A 27,541-nucleotide genomic window follows, 5' to 3' on the forward strand; every position below is an offset into this window, starting at 1 on the left:
TCTGTGGTACAGGTGTGAGAGGAGGCACAGTGAAAGGTAGAAGGGATTCCTTCCCTGGGAGAAATGTAAGCATCTACTCCTCCTATAGTTCTGATGACAAACCAAAGTATGGTTCCACCACAGCTCACTCCAGGGAACAAATGAGTTTATTGGACTTGTTTACATAGCATATGTGAGAGGGATTACCAACTCCAAAGCAGCCTCATTGTAAGGTCTTCACTCAGCATGGATGACAGCTTCCTTGCAGCCACACAGATGGAAGCCTTCATCCTCTCATCTTCTCTAGCTCATATATGATAGCACCATCCCTAGGCCATGAGACCACACAACAGGGCAGTACTGCATATAACCAGCTCTGAGGAGGGGCTGGATACTCAGGGGAGGCTCTGATGACTCCCCTGACCCCCCTGCTCCTAGGAGAGAATGTCAACAGTCCTAGTGCCCAATCATAGTGGTCCCTTGCTAACTAGGCAGCTGTTGTGCTTTGAGAATACCACTGTGCCACATCCCAGTTGCAGAAGGTGCCCTGAGCATTGCAGTGTCAGCTAGGTTGGCCCTGGGAAGACTGAACATGGAGTAGAGGGATCAGACTTGATGGCTTGCAGCCCCTGTGAGGAGCTGGTGATATGCTTGCTTCAAGGAAGAAACTCTGGGGCTCCACTCCGTACAGGACTAAGTTAGATGGTTCCTCGACACCGCCAGTGACCCACTGCTCACCCTGGTCCAGCCCAGTGCCAACAGCTCATGTAACGGCCATGCACTCTGCTCCTGGAGACTTGGTGGCCAGGTGTTCACTAGGACCACTCATCTCTAGGGATCCTTAGTAAATGTGCTGCACAGGGTGAGGAGGAGGGCACAAGGGCACTCGTAAAAGACTGCAGCTGGGGCATACTGGCCTGTGTCACTGAGGCAAAGCCCCACTGTGTGTGTGTGTGTGTGTGTGTGTGTGTGTGTGTGTGTGTGTGTGTGTGGCAAGGACATTTCCCCAGCCTACCTTCTGCTTCTTCATGCTGCTGGCCTCAGGATATGCTGCTCCCTCAGCCTCTGGGGTCCTTTTACCCAGCAGGAGCCTGTTCATACTTCATGGTACATCTTAGAAGCCCTTCCTCTGGGAAGCACACACACACACACACACACACACACACACACACACACACACACACACAGACACACACACACCAGTGTTCTCTTCCTGGGCATTTACTGCTCTTTGGTCTGTATCTTCCAGAGGTCAGAGCCTTTCACTCCTAAACTCCACACCTATGCTCTGCAGTGCTTGTCCCTTTGGATCAGAAGGCATGTTACCCAAGCCTGCCAGCCTTCAGATGACTCAAGAACTTTCAGCCATAGCACTTGTCAAATAGATGCAAAGGACCTGAAGTGGGCTTTGGCTTTGCCACAGCCATTTCCATTTCCCTACCCACTGTTTTGATCACATGATTCACCTGAACAGACCCTCAGAGCTCATCCCCAGGAAGCTGAAGATGGACTGCACAGGATCCCACCTCCAACTCTGGTGACAATGATCGCCCAGCCCTCCCCACACACCAGCCAGCTCTCCCCCCCCACACACACACACAGAGCAGCTGTGCCTGTCCTTCTGAAGCCTGGGCTGGGAAAAGGCATGAGAATTGGAAGCAGGGCAAGGACAATGGAGATTTCGTAGCTTGACCAAGATATGGAGGCAAAGGTAGCCTCAGAGCATGACAGATCTCCCTGCTTCTTAAGAGCAGACCAAGAGCTGCTTCAGCTTGCAAGCCACCACTTAGTGAAGATGAAAATAAGGTCAGGTTCTTGTCAGCCTAAAGGGCGGCTCATGAGAACTGCAAACACCAGATCCCTAAGAACTGCATCCCACGGAGCTTGTCCTTTAAAAGGCTCTGTGGTAGATAATAAACTGTTAGATGCCTTTCTTCGGTCACCCCCAAGGTGCCCCTGCGGGCCTCCTGGCCACACCCTGTGGAGCTTCTTGAGCAGGAAAGATCTGGCTCCTTAGATAAACTGTGAAGCTGTAGTGGTGGAGGCCCAGGGGCCATTGCAATGGAGAGGCAGATTTTTGCAGACCCATTGCCAGTAAAGTTCCAGTATATTCGGGATTCCATTTCTCCAAACTGGAAATCTTGCTTGGTTTTGATATTAAAAATAAAAAACATTGAAAACCCCCAATTCCAGCCCTTTGCTGTTTGACAAATTCCAGCGTGTCTCTGAACTGCCTGCCAGTCAGTATCATTTGCTTCCTAGGAACAGGAATTTTGTGATTTGATTTGATGTTCTTGCATGATTATTTTATTAAACTGTAGGTTGCCTGAGAAATCAAATACTTCCTACTGAGCTGTGGGTTGTAGAATTTGAGGTGGGTTCACAGGATGGCAGGGCCGGGGGGGGGGGGCTTAGCTGTCATTGGATTTGTAGGCAGGGCATAGCCTTACCCATCTTCTCCCGTTAGAGTACCACCCCTTGGCTCACTGACGTTTGCTAGAGAACTTTGTCTTATCTCTCAGACTCCCTTTTCTGTAAAATGGGAATTGCAAGCCTGACTTGTGTTCCTTGCAGGTGTAGTGCAGTGAATGAGGGCTTCTCTCTCTTTTGCCAACTGAAAGGACTTTTATGAATGATGAAACAGGAGCTGCTCTTCTGACAACCCTGGCACCTCCAGTCGGAGCCGCCATCTGATGGCAGCTGTTGGGAGTTTTGAAATCACCCTCTGCTTGCTGTGCATGGGCCACAAAGCTTATTTTCCTTGGCCTTGCAGATCGCTGGAGCAAAAGGATTGAGGGTGATGGGGATTCTGTAGCTAGACACTCAAAGGTCACACTTCTGCTTCTCCACCCCCAGGAGCCACATCCTGCCACAGCCGGACTCATACGGCTGCCTTGCCCTTGCCACAGAGGGCGCAGTGGGTGGGAAAGCATTTAGGGTGTCATTGTGATTAGGCACTGGAGTGTCGTTTCTGCCATGACTGCTGCTGTCTAAGAAATAGGATAGAAGCCAATGATGCAGGGCGGCTGGAGCCTTTCTCAGCCCTGGTCTCCAGAGGGGCCATTTAGAACATTAATAATCTATGAGATGCTTCTACCTTCTGGAGTCATCAAAAGCAAAGGAAGGGAGGGAACAAATGAGCAGTATTAATATTAGAAGCGTGCTCTGTGAGCCAGCCAGAGGGAAGGTGTGGAGAGACCCAGGAATGGGGGACTTTAGAAAGTCGTCACTGGCCGTGTCATAGAATTCCAGGTGCAATAAAGAACAGTTGTCTGAGCCAGCCGGGCAGAGTACCGTGCATGGGACAAGGAAAAGATTGGCAATCTGGGGCTTGAAGGCTCTTGATAGGCAGAAGGCGTCATCCTCAGTGGCTTTTCATGGTAAAGAAATAGGGGAGCTGTCTCCAGGCAGGATCAGTCCCGAGGTCGCTGTGGACACAGGGCTGAGGAACTTAAAGACTGAGAGGTGAGGGGCACAGCTCTGCATGGGGCCTGCTCCTCCTACTCATTTGCCCTTTACCTTGGGCTACCCAGAACACCTTGCCCTGCTCAGCTGCCCTCTCAGGCAGCCCCACTGCTTGTCCGGACCTCTCCTTGTAAGACTTGCTTTTAAATGGGATTCCTTCCATGGAATCTTCCCTGATTTCTCTGGGATTTGCTGGTAATTTACTGGGTTCCTCCCATCTCTCAGCTTTAGTGTACCCTCTAGGTTTGGGGCACCCCACAGACATGCCTCATAAGTCTCTACCTGTCTTGAGGTCCTTCTGTGTCATAGAGCTGGACAGAGTCCCAGTCATGTATGTGAGGTTAGAGCAGAGAGTTCATGCTACCACTTTTCATGGGCCTTTGGGATTCACTGCCTTTAGGATCTAAACTGTCATTTGGTTGGAGGAAGGAGTGAAGAGCTGGGAGGGGGGATTCCCCTCTCACTGGTTCACTCACTCACTCACTCACTCACTCACTCACTCACTCACTGGCTCATACTGACTCATTTATTTATCCTGTCACTCACTAGATACAGTACCTGCAGCGTGCCCTTCCAGGCTTTCCCAGACCAGCTCACCACAAGAGATCCTAAGAGAGGGACGCATGGCGATACCTGGCAGTCAGGTGCAGCAGCTACAACAGAGGTCTGAAATCTAGAATAGCTCTGCCTCTTACTGCTCTCCCTAGCAGGATGGCAGATTCAAGTCACCCAGAGCCTCACTGAACTTGTCTGTGAAATGGGGCAGAAACTCCTACCCTTCCTCTGAGGCAATGGGAAAGAACTCAAGGACAGGGAAGGTGCAATATGCAGACACCCTCTAGAGACTGTGAGTCCCCACAATGCCCTATTGATGCCCTTGTGAGCTGAGATGCCAGCTGGGCCCTGGCTGGGGGAAATTCTTGAGGATTTACATATCTCCACTTGTCTCCAGAGTCGAAGTTATGTGTGTGCAGGAAACGAACTATCAGAAACAATGAAGGTGGCTCAGAACACTACAGTGGGAGCAGAGAACCTGCCAGGAAGGTGGGGCAAGCCTACAGGCTGCTAGAGGGCATGTGCTCTTTTCCTGGTTGAGTTTTCTCCAGCAGCAGATGCTGGCTAAGGAAGGAACGGGATGCTTTCAAGTGCATGGCTGTTCCCAATCTATTCTTGGTGCGGACCCAGCCCATATCTTCCCTGTCAATCTGATTGAAGATTCAATTCAAGGTTCTGACCCCCATTTTTAATTCAAGACCACAGCATCGAGTGTAACAGCAGCTCCCAGTGTGTGACTCCAGTGGCCTCGTTGCTGATGTGTCTTTCCCCGTCAGCCACCTCCACTGCTTTCTGGAAGTCTAAAGGGTGTAAATAATTCATTCAAAATAAATAAATCACTCCAAGTACTTACGGTACAGCAGTGGCGGCTGGTCGTTGTCGCAACTGTGGTGTGTATTGAGTGGAGAAGGAAGGAGAAAAGGAGCTCCCCACAAGGGTACAGGCAGGCAGGACCCCCAGAATATCAGATGCAGTGCTTCCCTGGGTCAGATAAGGGAAGTGCAGGCAGAACCAGATGCTGGTGTTTGTGATGGTGGCCCGGGAAGGCAGCTTAGCCTATCCCAGCGAAGGTGGCCTGTTACAAAACCCACACACCTCCATCATCATGGCCTGTGCCCAAGCGTGGCTCCTAACACTGTGGAAGCCCTTTCCTCCTCCTCATGCACCAAACCTATGAAGTACACATAATCACTCTCCTCACGTCACAGATGAGGAAACTGAGGCCCAGAGTGGCTGGATGAGCTCCCAAAGGAGTCCTAATGTCTCCAGAGTCAGTGCTGGCAGCTGCTGGGCTACTGTTCATCACACAATCTCATGGAACACTCACTCACACAGCCCTGGACAGGGGAGAGGAAGTTCAGATTGTCCTGGTTAGGCTATTTGCAGATAATGAAAGTGTGATGCAAAGAGACCATAGTCTTTCACTGCTGTGACTGGCTATGACTGCACTCCCAGAGGCTATGGACACTCTAGACCCTGTTTCTTTGCAGCCTGCATGGGTAGAAACCTGTCTATAGAGTATCAGGGTTAGCCCAGGACTCTATATGGAAAGGGTTCCCATTGGAAGTTATTCATGATCCATGTGTAGACACACACACACACACACACACACACACACACACACACACACACACTCGGGGGGCGGCGGAAGGGCAGGAGAGGCACACACACAAAATTGTTTTGTTGGTGGTGGTCCTATTGTTATGTAAGAGAATGCAACCATTCTCAGGGGATTCCTCTTAGGATCTCTTGTTACTTGTACTGGGGTGAAACATTACATGCAGGCACACATACAGAGACACATAGTCACACACACACAAACAGGTGCATACATACATACACACAGGGATATACACATGGGGACACACAAGCACACATACAGAGACACACGTATAAACAGAAGCACAGAGGTACATACAAACATATACACAGAGGCACATGCAACATATACAGGCTGACAAATACAAAGGCACAGCACATACAAACATACACACAGGGGTACACACACACACAGATGCACACATACAGGAACATACAGGCACATACACAGAGATGCAAACAGTCATACATACACACAGGCACATACAAGTAGGCACACAGGTACACATGCACACTCACATGATGGCACAAACACACAGGCACATACCCCACTTAAACTTATTTCCCATCCAATAAGTTGTTGTGTATAAAAATAGATGATCCTTTTGGATTCTGTGGCTATATGTGCTAGCTGTTGGTGAACCGACAACTGCCAAGCCTTTCAAGCACACACTCATAGCTCCACTCCAGTGGTCTTATAATAAATGAACTGGTTGTTTTCATAGCGCGTAGCTTGCATTACTTGTGAATTATACAGAAGGCTTTTGCTTTGAATCAGTTTACAAAGAATCTTAAATTATTTAGTATTTCCACGATGAGGGCCCAAGCTTCGTGCAGCAGAAAGGGCTCCACTTGAGAAAAACAACCCTAGGTTAGATACTTAGAAATCACGCCTAGATGGGAATAGAAATTTCTCCACTTATTCCAGCTCATGGTTTGGGAAGATGGCATGTTGGCTTAGTATGCATTAGGGGGCAGAGGCTCCTTACCTGTCTTCAGTGACCTCTGAACCCACCCAGCTGTCCCTGCAGTAATGGTAGAAAGGTAGAAAGGCCTTTAGCACAGCAAAATGGCCCAATCCTTCATTCAGATCTACAGAAAAAATACACCCCATTTACAGCTTACGACTTTCCATGGATTCTAACAAACACATCTACACCCGCCCAACCCCCACCACTGGCAGCATCACTCTACTTCAAGCCTCCACAGTGTTCATCCTCCTTGCTGATGTCAGCTCCCTCTGCAACACCAGGTGCCTAGTGTCTGGCTGTGACCTGCAAGGTCCCCGGAGCCTCAGTGTTTCAATTAGGATCCTTTGGTAGCCTCTGTCTTTCGTGTAAGTGTGGTGATTGTGTACACTTTGTCTGTGGCAGACATTTTCACTGTGGACCATGAGTGCTTACTTCCATTACTCCCAAATTCTCTTCCCCAAAAGTACAATGAGCAGCGAATACCCTTTACCCTACTCTCCAGCTGTTTCCACTTGTCAATCTTGTTCCTCCTGCAGCCACGAATGCATGCGCGTGCACACCCACACACACACACACACACACACACACACACACACACACACACACACAGCTCCCCATCTCATACTCATCCATATATGACCACTTATTTTTTTGAGGATGCACTGGACAGCAGTTTAAAGACATAATGTTGTACCCCAATACAGAAGCAGGAATCCCCTAAGAGTGGCTGTATCCTCTTACATAATAATAATAGGCTCATCATGACCAAAACAATTCAGTGCCACAGTCACATTACATAATAGATGGTCTATATTCTGATTTTCCTCTTGTCCCCAAAATGTCTGCATTGCATTTATTTATAGGTGAAGAGGATAATCAAGGATCCACTCCAAGAGCCAGAGTCCTGTTTTGACACTTCAGTCTCCTTTAATCTGCAGCAGCTTCCCCGCCTTTCTTCTTCCTGTGCGTGCATGCATGTGTGTATGTGCATGTGTATGTGTGCATGTGTGTGTGCATGTGTGTGCATGCCTCTGTGGGTGTGCATATGTGTGTGTGCATGCCTCTGTGTGTGTGTGAGAGAGAGAGAGAAAGAGAGAGAAAGACAGAGACAGAGAGACACACAGAGGCAGAGACAGAATGAGAGACAGGGACAGAGAGGCAGTATATGTGTGTGTGTGTGAGACAGACAAAGAAACAGAGACAGAGAGACACACAAAGGGCAGAGACAGGGACACATAGAGAGACAGTGTGTGTGTGTGTGTGTGTGTGTGTGTGTGAGAGAGAGAGAGAGAGAGAGAGAGAGAGAGAGAGAGAGAGAGAGAGAGAGAGAAACAGAGACACACACACAGAAGCAGAGACAGGTACAGAGAGAGACAGTGTGTGTGAGAGGCAGAGAGAGAGAGAGAACTAAAGCTAGAGACAGAGAGACAAGGACAGAGAGAGAGAGAGAGAAAACACCCAGGGCCTTGCTAAGCAAACAATCTTGTCACCCTTCCCAATAGATGTCTTGCAGTTCTGTAATTAAAAAAAATCACTTCATTTCTTCAAGCAGCCCTGATTGTTCCAAGTGGAAGATATTTTACAGCTGATTCCCAAGACCTGGACATGCTCACCCTTCCTACTGGGGTTCACTACTCCCTAAGGGTATTTCCAGTGAGCTGAGCTTGAAGAAAGAACTTTACAATATAATAAAAGTGTCTAAACTGAGCACGAGAGACATTCTGCTAGTCACCCAGCCTGTATTCATCAAAGCAATCGATGTCATGGAAAACTACAGGATCCATGAAAAGGCAGGAGAATGTTCTAGACAGAAAAAAAGATGAAAATAAGCATGCAAAATAGCAGTGAGCCACACCGCAGGAGTGTATGTAGCTTGGATCCTGGATTTTTTAAATGAGAAGTGAATTACAGATTTTGACACATAGATTACATGCTAAATGATAACAAATGTTACAGTCCTTTTCACACACATGGTAAAAACACTGCAATGGTCTAGGAGAATATCACTCTATACTCTAGGAGTAAGGTACCCTGACGTCTGTAAGCTAATTCAGAACCAGGAAAAGGCATGTGCACACATGTGTGCGTGTGTGAGCATGTGAGGCTGTGGACACACACACACAGGTACAGCCTGCCAGAGAGGCACTCTTCTGCTTCCAGGTTGCTTTGTTGTGTCTTCAGATTCCAGGAACTCATCAATTTCTTCTAGTTGAATGATTTTGCTTTTTCAAATATAAACAACTTTTGTCTGATTTCAGAGTCAAAAATCACACAGGAAGGCACAGTAGAGAGCTCCTGGCCCTTACCAGATTCCGTCCATGCTGTCTGTGTTGTTCTTATAGCTGACCTTTTGGTTTTTTTTTTTTAAGTAAAAAGGTTAATATTTATCTTTCCAGTGTTTCTTAACTGCAGATGTATGTTCACCCCTTTCTCTTCCTTCTTCCACGAAAGGGCATACTCTCCACGCAGCACGCTGCCCCTGCTCTGGTTTTCCTCTTTCACCGAGTTCTCTCAACCTCACGGTTTCATCACTGTAGAATGCCATCCCTTATTCTTCCCATGGATGCATAGCAATTCTCAGTGTGGCTGCACCAGAGCCCACACCGCCAACCCCTGCCGATGGACATCTGGACCAGCTCCAGGCTTTTGGAGTAACACTGTCCATGTGTACACTTAGGCCAACGTACTTCCTAGAAGTGGGATTTTGGGGTCAAAGAAAACACATCTATAGTTCCTCTAAAATATAAGGCTTCATTGAGTGGATGAGAAAACTAATGAATGCGCTTGATTAAGAAGAGCAGAGAGTAAAAGGCTAATATCTAAATGGGGATATAAAACAATTAGGGTAAATAAATGTCTTTGTGAGCAAGCTGGTGGAAGGCCCTTCTGGCACTGCCGGCTCTTATCCAGCCATTTTCATTTTCTCGCCTAAAGAAAGAGTTTCTCTTTGCTTTGTAAATTAAACACAGAGTTAATTATAAAATCATGAAGTCTTGGATCTGAAATTAAAACCACTCCATGCGGGCTCCTCATTTGAACAATAAGGAAACCAGGACCCAGAATGAGGGAGGAACAAACAGAAAGATTAAGAAAACAATCAAATTCAGTTCAATTCTGTTCATTTCAACGAACACTGAATGAAAAGCTTGCTTTGCACTCTGGCACGGTTCTTGTTTTTCATCTCATCAGTAGTCAAGAGTCCCCAGCCGCAGCACCTCCAGTCTCTGAGAGTGTGACTGTCACAGTGACATCTTCCACACAATCTTTCTGCAAGTGGGTTTTGTTTTCATTTTTGGCATTCCAGGGCATCCACATGCAGGCATTGTGATGAATTGGACCAGGCGGTGCTCAGCCTGGCTGTGTGTACTCTGGCTGATGCTGTGGGTAATCATGCTTGACAAGGATTATCTGAAATTACATAATCTGACATGGGTGGTGATCTGCTTTGGTTTTTACCAGGCCACATGGAGATGAATATAGACTTAGCCCAGCCCAGCCATTAGTTTGGGGGTGAACCCGGGCAAGTCCATCTTTCTGGTCCTGAGAATATAAAATGAAGAGTAGGAAAAGCCCAAGAAGTCACATAGATGAATAGGCCCAACATTGCTTTTTCTTTCTGTGCCAGTGCAGACATAATTAGTTGATCTTGGCACACTCACTCCTTACTTCCTTAACCTCTTCCTCCCAGCAGATAAGCAGCCCACTGCTGATACACCTAGGCGCAAGCCAGTTTACTATGCTTAGCGTGAAGAATTATTTAGGGTTAGCAGAGAGAACAGAGGGACTCCCAGTTAGACTTGAATTGAGATAAGGGGTTTACTTAGCACAAGAATGTCCACATATTGCTGAAATCCTCAGTACTATTCCTTAGGCCAATTCTGTTACCTCTCTGTGCCACTGCCTTTCCCTGCAGAGACCCCCTGGCTCTTCTAAGTCATTCTGTAGTACCCATTTCCCGTGCATAGGTAAAAGTCATGTTCATTCTATAATTGTTTAGTTTCACATTAAGACTTGATAGGTAGAAGGTTTTCATTCTTGGGGTCCCTGTGTTCTGGTCACATTCCTTCATGAGACTTGAACCTGGGTTTCCCAGGCTTTGTCACTAGTCAATTTCTCAATTTTGCCAAAATTTGCCACTTGTGTTATTAACATGTGTGTTATTTTCAATTAATCTAATTCGTTATTTTATTTCAATGCCTTGAATGGGAAAACTGGTATCATTTACCCACATGAGAATGTAAAAGCAATCAAAGGGGAAACCATCCATAAATATATAAAGCTGAACCTGGGGTTCACCTGGAGTTGCAGGGTTCCTGGATTGGTGTCTGTACAATACAACTGGTTCTACTTTCCTGTGGATTTGGTGACTCTTTCACCCTGAAAGACCATCCATGGTCATCTTCTTGACTGCCTCCCACAGCAAGGAACTCAGTACTTTGTGGAATTTTTATTTGTTCTTGGATCCTTTATTGTTAAAAGTTGCTTCTTCACACTGATTCGAATGAGCCCCTCTGAAAAAGCTGTTTAGTGATTCTAGCTTCAGCTCTAGGATGCACACACACACACACACACACACACACACACACACACACACACACACACACAACATTCGCTCCCTCTGAATTCACTTTGGCAACAAGTGTCTGAGGACTAATCATTGTTAGAAAAGAATATTCTTGGTGTTATACAAAGAAATACACAAGCAAAGTGAAAATAACCCAGCAAAGCAATTTCTTTTTGCAACAAGGCCATGCCATGACCCAAGCCAGGCTAGCAAGACACTGGATGAGGAAGTTCACTTGGTTTTTATTTTATCCCAGGTAGTGACTGTGTCTCATCCTGTTGGTGGGAGTGTTGCCTCATAATCTAATGTGATTGCCTAATTCATAGTCTGCACAAAAAGGAAAAGTGTGACACAGAGTCAAGTCTCAGGAAGTGTCCAGAGGTTGGGCAAACAGGCGCGCGTGCACACACACACACACACACACACACACACACACACACACACACACACACAGAGAGAGAGAGAGAGAGAGGACTTTTTATGGGGTATTGGCTCTTGGTGGGATAGCCACCTACAATAGGAAAACAAATGTTTCTTACATTATGCCTTGTGTGCTTGTCCCATCCTGCAGTCGTTGAAGGTAGAAAGGGCACACTGCACTGCACTGTCACGTGGTGAAGCCACCTGATGGGCTGTGGTTGGGGTCACCCTTGGCCTGGCCTAGAAATTTCTAGAAGCTTCTTCATAGGGGATGGAGCACCTCATGTCCTTTGGGAAGTAGAAGATACACATGAGAGGGTGAGAAAAGAGGCCTGACTGGGGCGGGAAGGTGGGGGGATGACAAGGTAGAAGCAGGCAGACAAGAGGTTCACAGCCCTGTGCGCCTAGGAGCCCTCACCTCCTTTCTCCCTGGAAAACCCCTGCCCATCCAAACTCTGCCTTGATCATAGCCCTGAAGAATTAGGGTAGGGCCTGTTCTCTGGTGTCACACAGTAGAGGCTGAAGCTCAGTAGGAGTTGTTGGGCTGGAGGCTGACATACAGCCTCACAGTAGGGCTCAGTGCCTCTTGCAGCCCCTTCAAGTCTCCAGTCCCAGCTCCACAAAGATGACCTCCCCATTCATGGAAAGTGTCTTTGAGTCTTTTCTCTTGATTCCGCCACCCTTTCTCCAAAGTGAAAGAATCAGGCTTCCACGGCCTGCAGTTTTTCAGTAGACTCCATTTCTTGCCTGTGGGAGGTGCCGGGTGCACAGAGCTAACCTGGACCCTAGATGGCACCTTCTTTGGGAGCCTAGGTGTTGCTGGAACCTGGACTGTAAAGTGCCTGATGACCCATGGCCTCTGACCTCTGGCCTATAATCCTTCTAAGGCTCTGAATTAGTGTGTCTCATCCTCCTCAGAACTAGTCCTCCATCAGAACATGGGGCTTTGAGCCAGTCTCAGAGATCCAGACCCAGCCCCCCTCTCAGAGGAATGACCTTCCTTGCTTCTTGGTTCTGTCCTGAGTGAGTTTCTATCCAGTGGAAAGTAGAGAGGTATTTCCCTTCCCTCTCTTCTCCTCCACTGGAAGCCCTCAAAGAGCCCATAGGGCATAAGAAATGTGTGCCTGACTGCCCACCATGGCTCCTACAGCACCTACAGCAAGGGCAAGAGCAGCACTAGGAAAGCAGAGAGGACTCCCTGGGGGAGGTGTCTGCGAGTGGCCTCCTCAGATGTGTAGGAGCTTGTCTAAAGAGCTGGGAGGGCAAGGGACATTCCTGGAAACTGAAACACTGAGTCCTCCTCCCCAACTGCAAGAGTCGAGCTTGAGCCCCAACACCTCTCCTCTTGCAGGTGTGGTCTCAGCCTAGTGACCCATTAGAGGTGCTGAACTGACAATGACACTAGGAAGCACAATTTCTGCAGCGTGGTAATTAAAAGGTATTGGCTTCCCATCTGTGATCACACAAGAATTCAGTTACCCCCTAAAGACCTCGGCTGAGAGCAAAGTGTAGAGGGGCCGAGGGAGCTGAGAGGCTCCAGATGCAATTTGTTAATTTCCTGAGTTTGTCACCTGCACAGCTGTGAGGGGAAATAGAACATTTTACCCGAAGTTTAAGGGAAAATTAAAGACATACATCCTAATTGTACACAATTAGAAGAGCAATATAATCATTATTATTTTTGCAATTAGCCAGCCTTTCATCCATCATGAGACTATGTCTCTAGAAAGGCTGATTAAGCACAATGTCTCTGCCTGGTGGGGAAGGTCAGTGGCCTTCCTCTGTGTCTAACTCTCCTAGCTTAACCTTTAGACCTTTGAGTCCAGAACCTGGGGTTTACCGGGGCATCTGCAATTAAAACCCCTGTTGTTGTGACCCTTGTCACAGCCCTGCAACAGGAGTGTGCCACCCTGTTCTAAGAGGGAGGCCACTTGCTCTAAGTGGCAAGTGAAAGAGAAGGCAGCACCCAGACCCGGCCTGTCAGAGCTAAAACCCAGAGCTCTGCCCTTCTACCACACTGCCCAGCCCTGGCTCACTTCTGTTGTTCCCTGTGTCCTCATTTTTCTTTTTGTTAAAACAAACTTAAAAGGATTGGAGATAGCTGTGTTTGCCTTGTGATCTTATTTACATAAAACAAAGGTGAAATGTTGAAGAAAGTGAAGGAAATTTTAAGATTCACAGGATGTCACATAGCAGGACAGTTCTTAAAAGAGCAAGAATTAAATTACTTCGTTATTTACTGTCTATAAATAAATTAATTTCTTAAAGCAGGTGACAAGCAATTGGTCTTGTTAGTATTAAAATATTGTATGCACTCAGTATATAGTTTCTACTTGACAGTGAAGTCTCTGTGTGCGTGTGTGTGCATGCACTCAAATCTGTGTGCTGGGGCCTATAGAGACCAGGGGTCAATGACGGATATCCTCCTCAATCTCTCTCTGCTTTATACTTTGAGACAGGGTCTCTCACTCAACCTGCAGCTCATCAACTGGCTACACTGTTTGGGCAGTGAACTCCAGGAACCCTCCAGTCTCTGCTTACCTGGTGTCCTGGTTACTGCTGTATGTGACAAGCCTGTCTTCTGCATAGGTGCCAGAGATCCTAACCCAGGACCTCAGGCTTACATGGCAGACACTTATCCACTGGGATGTCTCCCCACACCATCAGTAAAAGTTTTTTTTAAGGAATGGTGGCACACGCCTTTAATCCCAGCATTCCAGAGGCAGAGGCAGGGAGATCTCTGTGAGTTAGAGGCCAGCCTGGTCTGCAGAGTGGGTTTCAGGACAGCTAGAGATACATAAGAGAAAACTTGTCCCAAAAAACCAAATCAAACCAAAAACTATATTTACAAAAGTATTTATAAAGTACAATATATTCTGATTACAGTTTCCCCACCCCCAACTTCTCCAATTCCCTTCACACCCCAATCCACAACCTTTATTTCTCTCTTTCATTAGAATTCAAACAGACATCTAAAAATAGTAATAAAATAAAATAAGATGAAAAATTTTAAGTGGGAATAGAATGAAAGAAACCAACAGAAGAAAAAGATCTGGAAGGGAAACTAACTAAATATATAACTAATGCCCAGACAATGCATTATGAGGGAAAGCACCTCAAAAAGGTGTCATTGAGTTCCTTTTGTGTTGGCCATATATTGCTGGGCATGGGATCTGTCTGTAAGAGTCAGTCGTCTGTATACCTGGTGGGATCCCATTGGAGAAAACTAATGTTTCCTTTGTGGATGGTTATCAATTGGCGATAGCTTGTGGGTTAGGGATGGGGCGTGCGTCCAGTTCCCACATTAGCAATGGAACCCCATCTGGCCTAGACCTGTCAGACTCTGTGCATTGTACTTCAGTCTCTGTGAGTTCAAATGTGCATTGGTCCTGCTGTGTTTGGATGGCTTTGTTTCCTAGGTGGCCTCCATCCTCTCTGACTCTGACAATTTTACTGCCTTCTCTTCCAAAAGGTCCCCTGAACCCTGAGGGGAGGAATTTGATAGAGACTTCCTATTTGGAACTGAGTGTTCGAGGTCTCTCACTCTCAGCATGTTGTCTGGATGTGGGTATGGTCTACTAATGATGAAGCTTCTCTGATGATGGCTGAATAAGACACTGATCTAGGAGTACAGCAGAATGCTGCTAGGAGCAATTTTACTGCTGCCCTTTATTGAGTAGTATTTAGATTTCCCCTCGGCCCTTGACCTTTCTAGTCTCAGGTTCTTGGTCACCCAAGCAATATCAAAGATGGAGTCCACCTCATGAAGTAGGCCTTAATGGCAGATACTGGCCGGTTACTCCCACAAAGTTTGTGCCGCTATTGCTCCTGTGTGTCTTGTAGGCAGATCCCATTGTTGATCAAAGGGTTTGTGTCTGGCTGATGTTGACCCTGCTTCTCTGTAGCTTGCAGAGTACTTTTCAGTGCCATGAACTCTAGTCAGTAGGGGTGAAGGCTCTAGATAGGCACCAGCTCGACTTCTCCATGTTCAATGTGCTATATAGATGTTGTCTTTAGCAATGGGGCCTTATCAGCAGTCTTTGGAGAGCAACTGATAACCTTGGCAATGACATGGGTTGTTTGGAGGATTCCATGGGGCTCCTTTAGCCAACAACTCAATGAATCTTTTCTTTAAAAATAGTGCAGAACTGGAGAGATAGCACAGTGGTAGAGTAGTTGCCTAATAAGTATGAGGCTGTGAGTTCAATTCCCAGCACTGGAAAAAATATATATGATTTTTGTTTCCTGTCATTGACATTGGATCATTGGCCGAGGGACTCAAGCATGCACAAAGCATTGGTGCTGCACTGTTATCTCCTAAGAATATCTCATTCCCTTTTTTTAATCTGCCCAGTGAGTCCTCATTTCCCACGCAGGTGCCTCCCGACAGAGCATCCTGGTACACCGGAGGAAGAATTGTGTTCTAAGAGCCCACCCTGTCCGGGTTGACATTTGACTTTGGCCACATCAGTTAACTCTCTGAGCTTCTGTTTTGCCATCTATAAAACAAGAGCGTCCGAGTCGATTCCACCTAGACTATGAAATTTGTGAAGATCAAAATTAGAATAAAGAGTGTGGGGAGTCCATGCAGTCAGTGAAGAGCTGGGCATGCAAAGAATGAGGACCTGAGTTTAATCCCCTGCACCCATATGAAAGCCATGCCAAGCCTGTGTCTGTGACCCTAGGGCCAGAGTCGGAGGTGGAGGAAGACAGCTTTCTTGGGGTTTGCTGGCCAGCCAGCCCAGCCTAAGCTGTGAGCAACAGGGTCAGTGAGAGACCCTCAAAAGTGAGGAAAGTAATTGGGAAAGACATTTGCTATTAGCCTCTGACCTCCACATGACTGAGCACATGTCTGCACAACCCCATGCATGTGTGCCCACACACATGAACGCACAACAATTAAGAAGAAGCCAATGTTTTTGGGAGGTTGTTAGGTCCTGGGAAGTGGCATGGCAGTCTGTGAGATGGAACTGGGTAGGGACTTAAGTTATGTTTGCTGCATGACCATGTGCAAGTGACTTAACCTTTGTGAACTTCAGTCTCGTCATCCAAAAACTGCAGCATCTGCTAGTAGCTACCTCATGAGGTTGCTCTGCACTTCCAGTGAGAAAATATACAGTCTTTCCCGAATGCCTGCTCCCCCACAGGGGCTCTTGACTCTGAGGAGTTAAAGCATCTAAACACAAAGCCCAGCCTTACCACTCTCTCACTGCAGTCCCCAGGCAAGTCACTGCCTTTACTCAAGCCTCAGTTTCTCCAAGAGGAAACAAAGACAACAGTGCCTCTTCTGGTTCTCTTTCAAATTGTTTCAAGTTCCCACAGAGTGGGAGTGGGGCATGGGGAGGAATGGCTGTGAGGGTGAGTGGCATATGTTGAATGGCTGGGCATTTCTTAGTGATGAAAACACAACCCCATTAGCCCGCAAGAGGAATGTGGATCCCCAGGTGGCTCCAGCCCAGGCAGTCTCAGGTTTAATACCTGTGCATAGCGCCCCAAAGGCCTCTGTGGGAACCTGGCTTCAAGCAGAATTCACCAGCATGCCAGACATTCATTCTTCCACATTAACTTGGGGACACTATGCAGCCACTCTGTACCACAGCATTGAAATTGAAGCACATAGTGTCCAAACAGCCTTGCTCCTGGGCTCAAGGGCAACCGTGGCCTGGCACAGCCCCTAAGTGGCCCTGAGTTCCCAGCACACACGCCCGGTGTCTTTGTATGTGTCCTGGCACCAGCCACAAACACTGTTTTGTCAGAAGCTCCCTGAGAAAGTTGTGTTGCATTCAGTTTGGCTGAAAGGGACCCACGATGACAAATACCTCCCTCATTTAATTACAGGCAGTCAGCAAACCCACTGCAAAAGATTAAACCTAGCAGAGAAAAGAGCAAGCCCCCATCATCCCTCGTTCCCTCCCACCTGGCACAAGTTGCCTCCCAAGCTCTTAGCAACTATGGCCACCCCTGCTGACCCCATATCCTAGAGATGGCTCATCTCTGCAGAGAAAGCAGTTCAGGAGTCCCAGACTAAGTGAAAAAAAGGAATTGCATTCAGACAAGAATTCATTGGTGGCTTGGAATCTAATAAAGATAGTGAGGTTGGGCAATGTATTTATCCACAGAGAAGTAAGGTACAAGGCAATTGTCTAACTAAATCAGATAAAAAAAAAAACCACCCACCCCCTCAAAGCCACAAGCCCCATCATTTCCTTAGGCTGTCAGAGGAAGAAGCACAAGGCTGTGGTGGCTGGGAACCTTTGAACTCTCTGGTCCAACCCATCGTTTCAGAGATGAGAAGGGCAGCAGCTCCATAAGCCTGACAATTCACCCTCCCCTCTTCTTGGGGACAAAGAACCCCAGTCTTCGGTTTCCTGATTGTCCTTGAGGTTTCTTCACTCTCCACTTATGTCTCCATTTGGGGCCTCACTGTTGAAGCAATGAGTAGCTCCCCATAAAGACCTTAAACTCTCACGAGGCTTCACACTGCTGGTTAGGCTTGTATCATCCTAATTTACCAGAACAATCCACACCCACCATGGAAACTGCTATGTTCAAGAGATAAACTCCCCTCCAAGTAGCCCTAGAATACAAAGTCTCCAAGTCTCCAGGATCATTGCCTGCCTCCTCCGCTCAAGGTTCAAGGCTTTGTACTGGGCTGCAGAAAGAGAGCCAGAAAAGGCATCAGAAGACCAGCTCTGCAGCTCGCTTCCTGACCTTGCACTGTTTATATCACATGAGCTATAGCATCATCATTTGGAAAGTACCTGCTGCCTCAAGTGATGCATAGGAACTTACTAACCCCGAGTCAGCCATGTGTCTATGAAAATGCCCTGGATGGCTCTCATTACCACTAGCCACCAAGTGGGTGGTGGGTTGGATGTATCTCCATCCATATGCTGGGCAATCCATCCACTGCCGAACAAGTTTTCCTCTTGGGCACATTAGAGAATGGGTTTGCCTGTGGGTATACAGAATGGGGGGATCAAAGCCATCCTACACAAAGGTTGCCCAGGCTCTGCCAGTGCTAACAGACTTACCCCAACCTGGGTCTCACTCCTCACAGCCACCCAGGGGGACAATGGGCTTCTGCACCCATAGAGAACTGCCGCCAGCACTTCCACTTCGTGATGGACTGGACTCCAGGGAACTGTAAGCCAGCAAGATGACTCAGTAGGTAAAGGTGCTTGCCACTAGCATAATGACCTTCATTCAACCCCAGGAACTTACAATTTGTTCCCTGACCTCCACACCCAAACCATGGTACCTGCCCAAATAATTAGATGTAAGGAAAAAAAAAGAAAAGAAAAAATTATAAATAAACCTTTCCTCCAATTGCTTTAGTCAAATTTTTGTCTGTTTGTTTGCTCTGGTTTTTGTTTTGTTGTTGTTTTTTGGCCCTGGCAGTGACCCAACTAACTAACATACCTCTACATACAATTTTCATAATCATGGACAGGTTTTTTCCTTCTTCTTTATTTATTGTGATAAAAATACATAGCATAAAATAACCCACCATAATGATACTTTAAAGAGAAAATGCAATGTCATTAAGTACATTCAGTGTTGTGAGTCAACACCAGTATCCAATGCTAGAACAATCTAATTTCCTCCATGAGCAGTAGTTTCCCATTCTGTCTTCATCCCAACCCTCTCAACCGCTGATGACTACAGATTTGTTTCTTGGCAGATTCTGAACCTCTAACTCCATTTCCCAGCCAGTGAGAATAGAGAGCGTAGTAATAGTTCCCACCATGTGTGGTGGTCCTGAGGATCACCTGGGTGAGCAAATGGGAAGCACTTGGCACAGAAGCTGGGGACAGTGTAGTGTCTATGCTCACAGCTTAGTGTGGTCTCTGGAAAGGAGCAGCTTGGTCATACAGGCTAAAGCCTAGCCTTTGCCCTGGCTTCAAGGAGGCTTCTTTGTAGCACACAATTGCATAAACTGAAGCACTGATGATCCTGGGATTCTAGGATCTGCCATCACCATCACTCCAGCCAGGTAGATACTTAGGAGAGATCTAGGAAGAGACTCAAGGGATGGGAGGCTACATTTGGCAAGCAGATCCTAGCAGAAAACTTTCCAACTGTCCTTTGGAACTCAAGACATGGGAAAGAACACAGAGAGAGAGATAAGCATACATATGTGGTGATGTATTACTTATGATTTATTAAAGCTTGCCTGAGGATTCAGAAAGCAAAGTTAGCCTCAAGCTACAGAGATCAGGCAGTGGTGATGCACACCTTTAATCCCAGCAGCCAGAAGTTAGTAGGTGGTGGTACACACCTTTAATCCTAGGACTCAGGATTAAGAGGTAGGCAGATCTCTGTGAATCCAAGACCACCCAGATCTGCACAAGATTGATCCAGTCCTAAAGAGAAACACAGAGATGATCTCAGCACCTGGGATCACAAGCCTTCAATCCAAGCATCAGGGAGGTATCTACGACAGGAGCAAGGTCTCAGTATCAGGCTACATTGAGGAGAGTCAGCAGTCTGAGGTTTGGTAGAACCAGGATCACCTTTCAGTCTGGGGTAGAATAAGAGCTAGTGCCCAGCTGCTTTGCTTTTCTGATCTTCAGTTTTAAGTTTGAACCTCAATATCAGTCCCTGGATCATTTATTTTTTTCATATACATATGTACATACATACACATATACATATAGACAAAAACATATATACACATACACAATTACATGCATGTACACACATAGACATATCTACACACATACACATACACAAATACATGCAGACATATACATATATACAAAAATACATACATATACACAGACACACATACATACAGACAGATACATATACACACAGAGACAAATACAGACATATATACATACAGATATGCATATACAAACACACACAGAGACTTCAGGACTTGTTGCCATTCTGGACCTTAGAAAACATCACTAAACTTTGCCTAATAAAGGAACAATTGCCCAGAAGCTCAGCAGACGTTTCCTGTCTTCCCTATGATCTGAGTTAGGAACCCCTCACTTACATGGCCATGCAATTGGAAAATGGTGTCTTTACCTCAAGATACCCATCACCAGGGCAACCAAATGGCTTTTTCCCTTCAATCTCATGTGTCCTTCTAAATTCAAAAGGATAATAAATTCCTAGAAAATGCTAGAGAGAGAGTACCAAAAGTGTACTGCATTCTGGGAAGTGAGATTTTTATGGTCAGAAAGAAGCAGCCTTTCAGTAGTGCATGATGGGAACTTAACATCCTATGTTGATCCAGAGTAATAGAAAATTAGATATGGAGGGCTTGTTATTGTAGACCCACATAAGTTGAGCACCAATTAGACACCAAAAACTACTCAAATCCTTATCCTTCAGGTTCTTAATTCCCAGGTAAAATGTAAGTAGACAACAAATAGCCAGGAGCTCTGTCATGCTGTCTCTCCTAACAAGCCAAATGTGGAAAGCATGCCCTTGCTTTAGTATGGACACTGAAAACACCTCTGGAAAAAGTCTTTCAGAAAGAACCAGAGGAAGCAGAGAAGAGCCCACTTCTAGAAACAACCTACTACAGGATAAAGAAGAAAACTTTAGAATGCCTCTTGCCACCCTCAATCATACTCAAAATACACAGAGAATTCTCATACCCAGTCCAGCCTCCCAGAAATAGAAAGCTTAAGATGAGAGTGGAGGGACGAAGGGATATGACCATAAAACATTGATAGGAAACTAGAAATATCAATAGCACAATAAAAATGTGTTGGTCGATAAAGCTCCAAGCTGAGGTCCTGGGTGGACAGCATGAGGTCATATAGCCTGTCTGTCACAGCATAACAAAAGAGCTGCAGAATCCAACAGTATCTCTGAAATACTAAGACAAATAAGGAAATCAGATATTGGCTGGGTTGTGTCAAGGAGACTCTGTGCCCTATTGTGAGGACTGTGGATGATACAGCCACATTACCAGAGAACAGCAAAAGTTAATATGCACAGACCCTGAAATTAGACCATAGGATAAGCCAATTGGCACTTGGGAGGCTAGGGTGAGAGGATCAGGAATTCAAGGCTAGTTTTACACTGTCTCACAGACACACAAAATACAGATAGGATAAAATGAGATGTTCTTCTACCACTCAGAGGACAAGGGCCAAGAACTGAAATCACAAGAGAAAATAGAACAGATAAGGATTTACATAATAGAAAGATGATGCAGAGGACCAGGTATTCCAGAGGAGAGACAGGGATAGGGATATATATATATATATATATATATATATATATATATATATATGGCAGGCATAATGTCACATATATGATATATATATTATATATGTGTATATATACATATATAATATAACATGCATAATATAATACACAAACCCCTAGTATATAAATAATAAACATACTATTTTGTATACCATGTGATTTAAAAAACAGTATTTTTCTTATATTTACATGTTTTAAGTTGGAAGACTTAAACGTATAAATTGAAGGGTTTCTTATATCCCAGACCAAACTGAGAATGCCACACCTAGATCTATGCTGGTAAGTCTTTTTTTAAATTCCAAGAACAAGGACAAACAATCTTTCAGGCACTCAGGCAAAGAAAACCAGATACCTACAAATGAAAAGTTATCAGGTTTGCCCCAGATTCCTCCTCTTAATCATGCTGCACTTTCAAAGAATTCATAGCCCAATAATTTCATACCCAGCTGTTTAGCCTTGTGTCAAGGCAGCAGAGGGCCAGGCCAACTAAGCAAGTTTTCTACATTCCCATTCTTTCTTCAGGATATCAAAAGGTGTTTCTTCAAGCTGACACTTGGACCAAGACAAATTTATACAACCAGAACAACAATGAAAACAAAGCTTTACTCTAAAGGGAAACATAAAAACAGCAAGAGAGCCAATGAGACAAGAGACGCAAGATGAAATGCTTACTAAAGTAATAGGTATATATGTTTAAACATCTAGCCATGAGGTGCTTCCCAGAAGTATCTATCTATCTATCTATCTATCTATCTATCTATCTATCTACCTATCAATCTATTTATCTCCATATCTATCTATGTATATATGTATCTATTTATATACCTATCTATGGATCTATCAATTTATTTATCTATCTTTATGTATATATCTATTTAATATACCTGTGGATGTATCTACCTACCTATATCTGTATGTATACATATATACATAGATATAATTATCTCAATAAAGTATAAGTAGAAGAAGGCTCAAAGTTATGATATGCAAATATGAGCTATAAGTTAATAAGGGCAATGCTATTACTATCAAGCAAGATACAGCACAAGAAGCAATAAACGACAGAGGTTTATTTTGCCTTCATAAATATTTCAGTTCTTGGCACAGCCCGTGAATATCTATTAAGTACCTGCTGTTCACACTAGGCAAGGATATGCATGGCTGAAAAATAAAGATACAATTGTGATGAACATTTACTCTCAAAACAACATAGAATCAAAGGCAACAAAGCCAAACCTGTTGAAATGCAAGGAGGTGGTAGGAGACAATGGAGGAAAATGTAACAAGCCTCTCAGCCTTGATAGATCAAGTAAACAAACTCACGAAGCATACAATAGTAACATAATTAGGCTTGTGGTGTCTATTATGCATTAGTAGTCTAATAAAGAATTCCGTAGGTTACATCTAGAGATTGAATCATTTCCCGAGCCTCTGAGGAACTTTTACAGAAGTTGATTCTATAAAAGGCCACCAAACCAGATTTCAACACATTCCCAAAGCAGGTACTGTATGGGCCAAATTCTCAAAACAATTGCAGTGAAACTAAATGAAGCAAACTATGAATTAAAAATTAAAATCCTCTCTTCAGTAAGTCTGCGTTTTGGGATTATCTGGAAACTTCCCTCACAGTCTGTTCAGAAACTAATTTGGTTGAGAGAAATAAGGCAGGAGACCCAGGAGTGTGGGCCCTCAAGTTAGGGTTTGAATGCTGGAAGCACCAGTATCGCCAGATGCTGGGGAAGGCATGGGGATCACCCGGGAGCAGATGGACAGCATCAAGCTAAGAATGAGCACTGATACTGAGAGTCCTTTAGACATGAGTTCGAGTTCTGCTTCCACCTTTCCTTGGCTTTGATGGATGTGTCAGCATTTTCTGGTCAGCAGTCTGTTTATTAAGGACCATGTCATAGGGGGCTTCTCAACCCTCTCTGGGCATCCAATTCCCAGAACTGTTGTTTTTTTAGGTTTTATTTTGTTTTATGTGTATCAGTGTATCGCACCATGTGTGTAAAGCACGTGTGGAAGTCAGAAGAGGGTGTCAGGTCTCTGGAACTGGAGTTACAGATAGTTGTGAGCTGCCGCGTGGGTTCTGGGAATCCAATTCTAGGTCCTCTGCAAGAGCAGCAAATACTCTCAACTGCTGAGCTATCTCTCCAGCAGTACCTCCTACCCGCACCCCCCCCCCAAAATCAGCAAGTTTTTAAATACTACTACCGCTTTGCCTCTCTGCCTGGAGAGTCTGATTTAGTTGGTTTGAACCAAGTTGCTCAGTGCACAGCTAGGATGAAGAACCACAAAGGTGATCTCTCATTTCTGAAATTCTGTGGAACTATGAGACACCTACAGCCTTCCCATGGAAGAAAGTTTTGGGAGGCTAAAGCCCATGAAACAGTAATGCAATCTAATCAAAGTGTGTATTATCTCAAATGGTGCAGAAAATGCCAGCTCCAGTTAATATTTTGCAGCCAACATGATTTAGACCTGGGGCATATATTGTACTCCAAGACCATTGTAAACACAATGGACCATTTATTCACTGAACAGTAACCACTGTAATTACCTACAGGGCAAACATATGAGGTTATTCGAGCAACAATTAATTGTGGACCTGGAACTAATAGGACACTAATGGTGAAGCATCAACCAGAGCACAAATCAGAGATCACATCAGAAAACAAGTATTTCCCAACGTGTATTAGATAAGGGTCTGAGGGATGTGATGGGCATATGTAATGCCCCAGGTCCTGAGGTAGTCACTCCCAGAGTTTTCTAATAGCTTCTGAGAGGAGGAGACTTCCCATGGGGTTCTAATCTTAAGAGAAGAGTTGTGAACACTACATTGGATGAGACTGCACACAACTGCTGTCTCTTGTGTTCCCTGTGGGACCCATGTGTCAGTGTGTCACTTGCAAGCAGGTGTACAGACTTTGTTTGGATTGTAGGGCATTCTTTGTGACTCTGATAAAAGTCGTGGAATCTTGTTTTGTTTTGCTTTTCAGAAAAAAAAGTGCATATCTGTGTGTACTGAAATATCCATGCAAATCTTTCCTGCAGTGTTTGGAAGGGTTCATGGACAGCGTTTCCCTCTGTTCTCACTACATAGTCCAGCCACTGTGTATGTCCCTTCCAGTACAGCACTTCCTCTGATGCCAGGTTTTCCACTGCGGGCAGCCCAAGGAATAAAGATGCTTCCATGTGGCTAGCAGGAATTCCACTCCATGTAGAGTCTTCCCTCTAGTCCTGAGTTTCCCTGCAAATTTTTAAATAGCCATACATCCTTTACCCTTATCAATCCTGGGAGACTGTCTTAGTTAAGGTTTCTATTGCTGTGCAGAGACACCATGACCATGACAACTCTTATAAAGGAAAACATTTAATTGGGGCTGGCTCACAATTCAGAGATTTAGTCCATTGTCCTTATTGGCGGGAAGCACAAGCTGATATGGTGTGGAGAGGTAGCTGAGAGTTCTACATCTGGATCCTCAGGCAGCAGGAAGAGAGAGACTACTGGGCCTGGCTTGAGCTTCTGAAACTTCAAAACCCACCCCCAGTGATACACTTCCTTCAACAAATCCACACCTGCTCCAGCAAAACCACACCTTCTAGTAGTGTCACTCCCTGGTGATCAAGCATTCAAATCTATGAGCTTATAAGGGCCATTCCTATTCAACCACTACAGAGACCTTAGAAGTGGGTTTCTCTAGGTGTCTAACCCCACATGGAGACCATTAGGTTCTTGCATAGTCAGCTCCAATGGATAGAGTCTTTGGGGGCTGCAGAGTGTATGTAGGACATCCAGGGACCTTAGGGATAGCCATATGCCTTCTGATCCAAGGAGAAGGACAGATCTCCACTGCCTGCTCACAAGCCCTGGGGAGAGTTGGTAAAAGCGGCAGTAAAGACTTTCCATCCACCGCTCAAGGGTCCTGGCTGTTGTCCCTTGGGGTGCTGAACCAGGGCTCCCATATATCAGAATTGGTGCTACTGCACACGATGGCTCAGAGGAAGCTCTCAGTAGTGAGCAATCTAGCTTCAGCCTTCAGCACTCTGTCAAAGATTAAATGAAACAAAAGGAAGAAGGAAGGAGGAACGGAGCAGCCGTAGAGGAATTCTTTCATAAACCCAGAATAGGAGAGACCTTTCTAAATATCACGCAAAATCTGACAAAGCAAATGGGAATAAAGAAATTTCATCATGGCTCAAAATATTTTTCTTTAAGGTTTTTTTTAGTACATTTGTGTGGGGGAGTGGTGTGTGTGTGTGTGTGTGTGTGTGTGTGTGTGTGTGTGTGTATGTACATAAGCACAGGCGGGTGCATGTATGTAGAAGCCTGATTCTTTTCTTCTACCATGTGATCCTAGGGGTCAAACTTTGTGAAGGCAAGCACCTTTACTGACTAAACCATCTCCCTGGCCCACAAAACATTTCTATGTGGTAAAAGACTCAGAGTGACAGCAAAAGACAAAGGACAAACTATTAATAAATGGAAAAATAGGAACCGCAATCAGTTCCTTAATATAAAAGATCATTTTTTTAACAGACAGACAAAGAAGGGTAAGAATCAAATTGGAAAAGGGACAAAGGACAAGAGTCATTTTCATCCAGAGGGGAGCTACAAATTGCTCTCAGACCTTAGAGGACTCAGCCTCGGTCCCTGGGAGAGAGATGCAAATGAGAAGTGCAGCCAGATGTGGCTCTCCCCACATCTCACTGCAAGGATCAAAAAGGTTGAGGCTACCTTCTGTGGATGAGGCTGGGGGAAGGAGAGCAGAGATCAGAGGGAGCGTTAGGAAGTGGTGACATTTAAGCTGGACAGATAATTAAAATCCAATTTAACAACTTACTGGCACTTAAAAGAAAGTGGAAAAAAATAATAAAGGGAAGGGTGGACAGATCTGACTACCGAGTGTAAATTAAAACACCATGTGTAAGGACAAACAACGTGAGGTTTGTGGCAGCCATGATAGCCCAAGTTTGAAGGCTATACATTTTTGACATCTTCTTTAAATTCAATTAAAAAGCACCAGAGTCCCACTCAGAGATGAAGGCATGCAAAAGCGCTTCCTAAAATAGGACCTATTCCTTAGGAACCACCCATGGAAAAAGGCTCAGCAGTATATGTAACCACAACTGTAACAGGGTCCTGTTTCTGTGATAGCTCATTATAAAGTTATACAGAAAAATGGTGTGTATTCCCTGTTGATAAGAATGTGGTGAAACTGGACCTTTAATTATCTTTGGCTAGCAGATATGCAAAGTGGAATATTTTCAGATTATTTAAATATGAAGATATTAAAGGTTTGCAGCCTTTATTTATTTTTTTTCTTTTTGAAACAGAATCTCATGGAGCCCAAACTGGCCTCGGAGTAACAGAAGATAACCTTGAATCTCTGACCCTCCACCTCCTGAGTGCTGGGATTACAGGCAAACTTCCATTCATACATCACTGGGGCCCCTGGCTTCATGTAAGCTAGTCAAGCATTCTACCAACTGCACCAAATGTCCAGGTCTTCACAGACTGTCTCATTGAAATACCCTGAAATATAGAGTGAAATGCTATGCACCAAGATGCCCGTGTGACAATGACAGCAAACGTGTAAACAACATGGCAAATTAAAGAGTGTAGTGTCCCTAAATCAGAGATAACTCAAAACACCACTGCGTTCACAATGATGCTGATAGTAAAATACTGCAAAGAATCCCAGACTGGAAGTTTCCTTGTTTAAATGGGAGAATAGCTCATTTGTGTATA

At 45.2% G+C, this 27,541-nt stretch overlaps 1 protein-coding gene across 1 annotated transcript in view; it reads left to right on the forward strand.

Moving 5' to 3' along the window:
• The window catches only part of Gabbr2 (gamma-aminobutyric acid type B receptor subunit 2), a 344,902-nt gene that overhangs the window by 118,590 nt on the left and 198,771 nt on the right, over positions 1-27,541 (forward strand).

The sequence above is a fragment of the Cricetulus griseus genome, chromosome 2 (genome assembly GCF_003668045.3).
Source record: "Cricetulus griseus strain 17A/GY chromosome 2, alternate assembly CriGri-PICRH-1.0, whole genome shotgun sequence".
NCBI classification, from domain to species: Eukaryota; Metazoa; Chordata; class Mammalia; order Rodentia; family Cricetidae; genus Cricetulus; species Cricetulus griseus.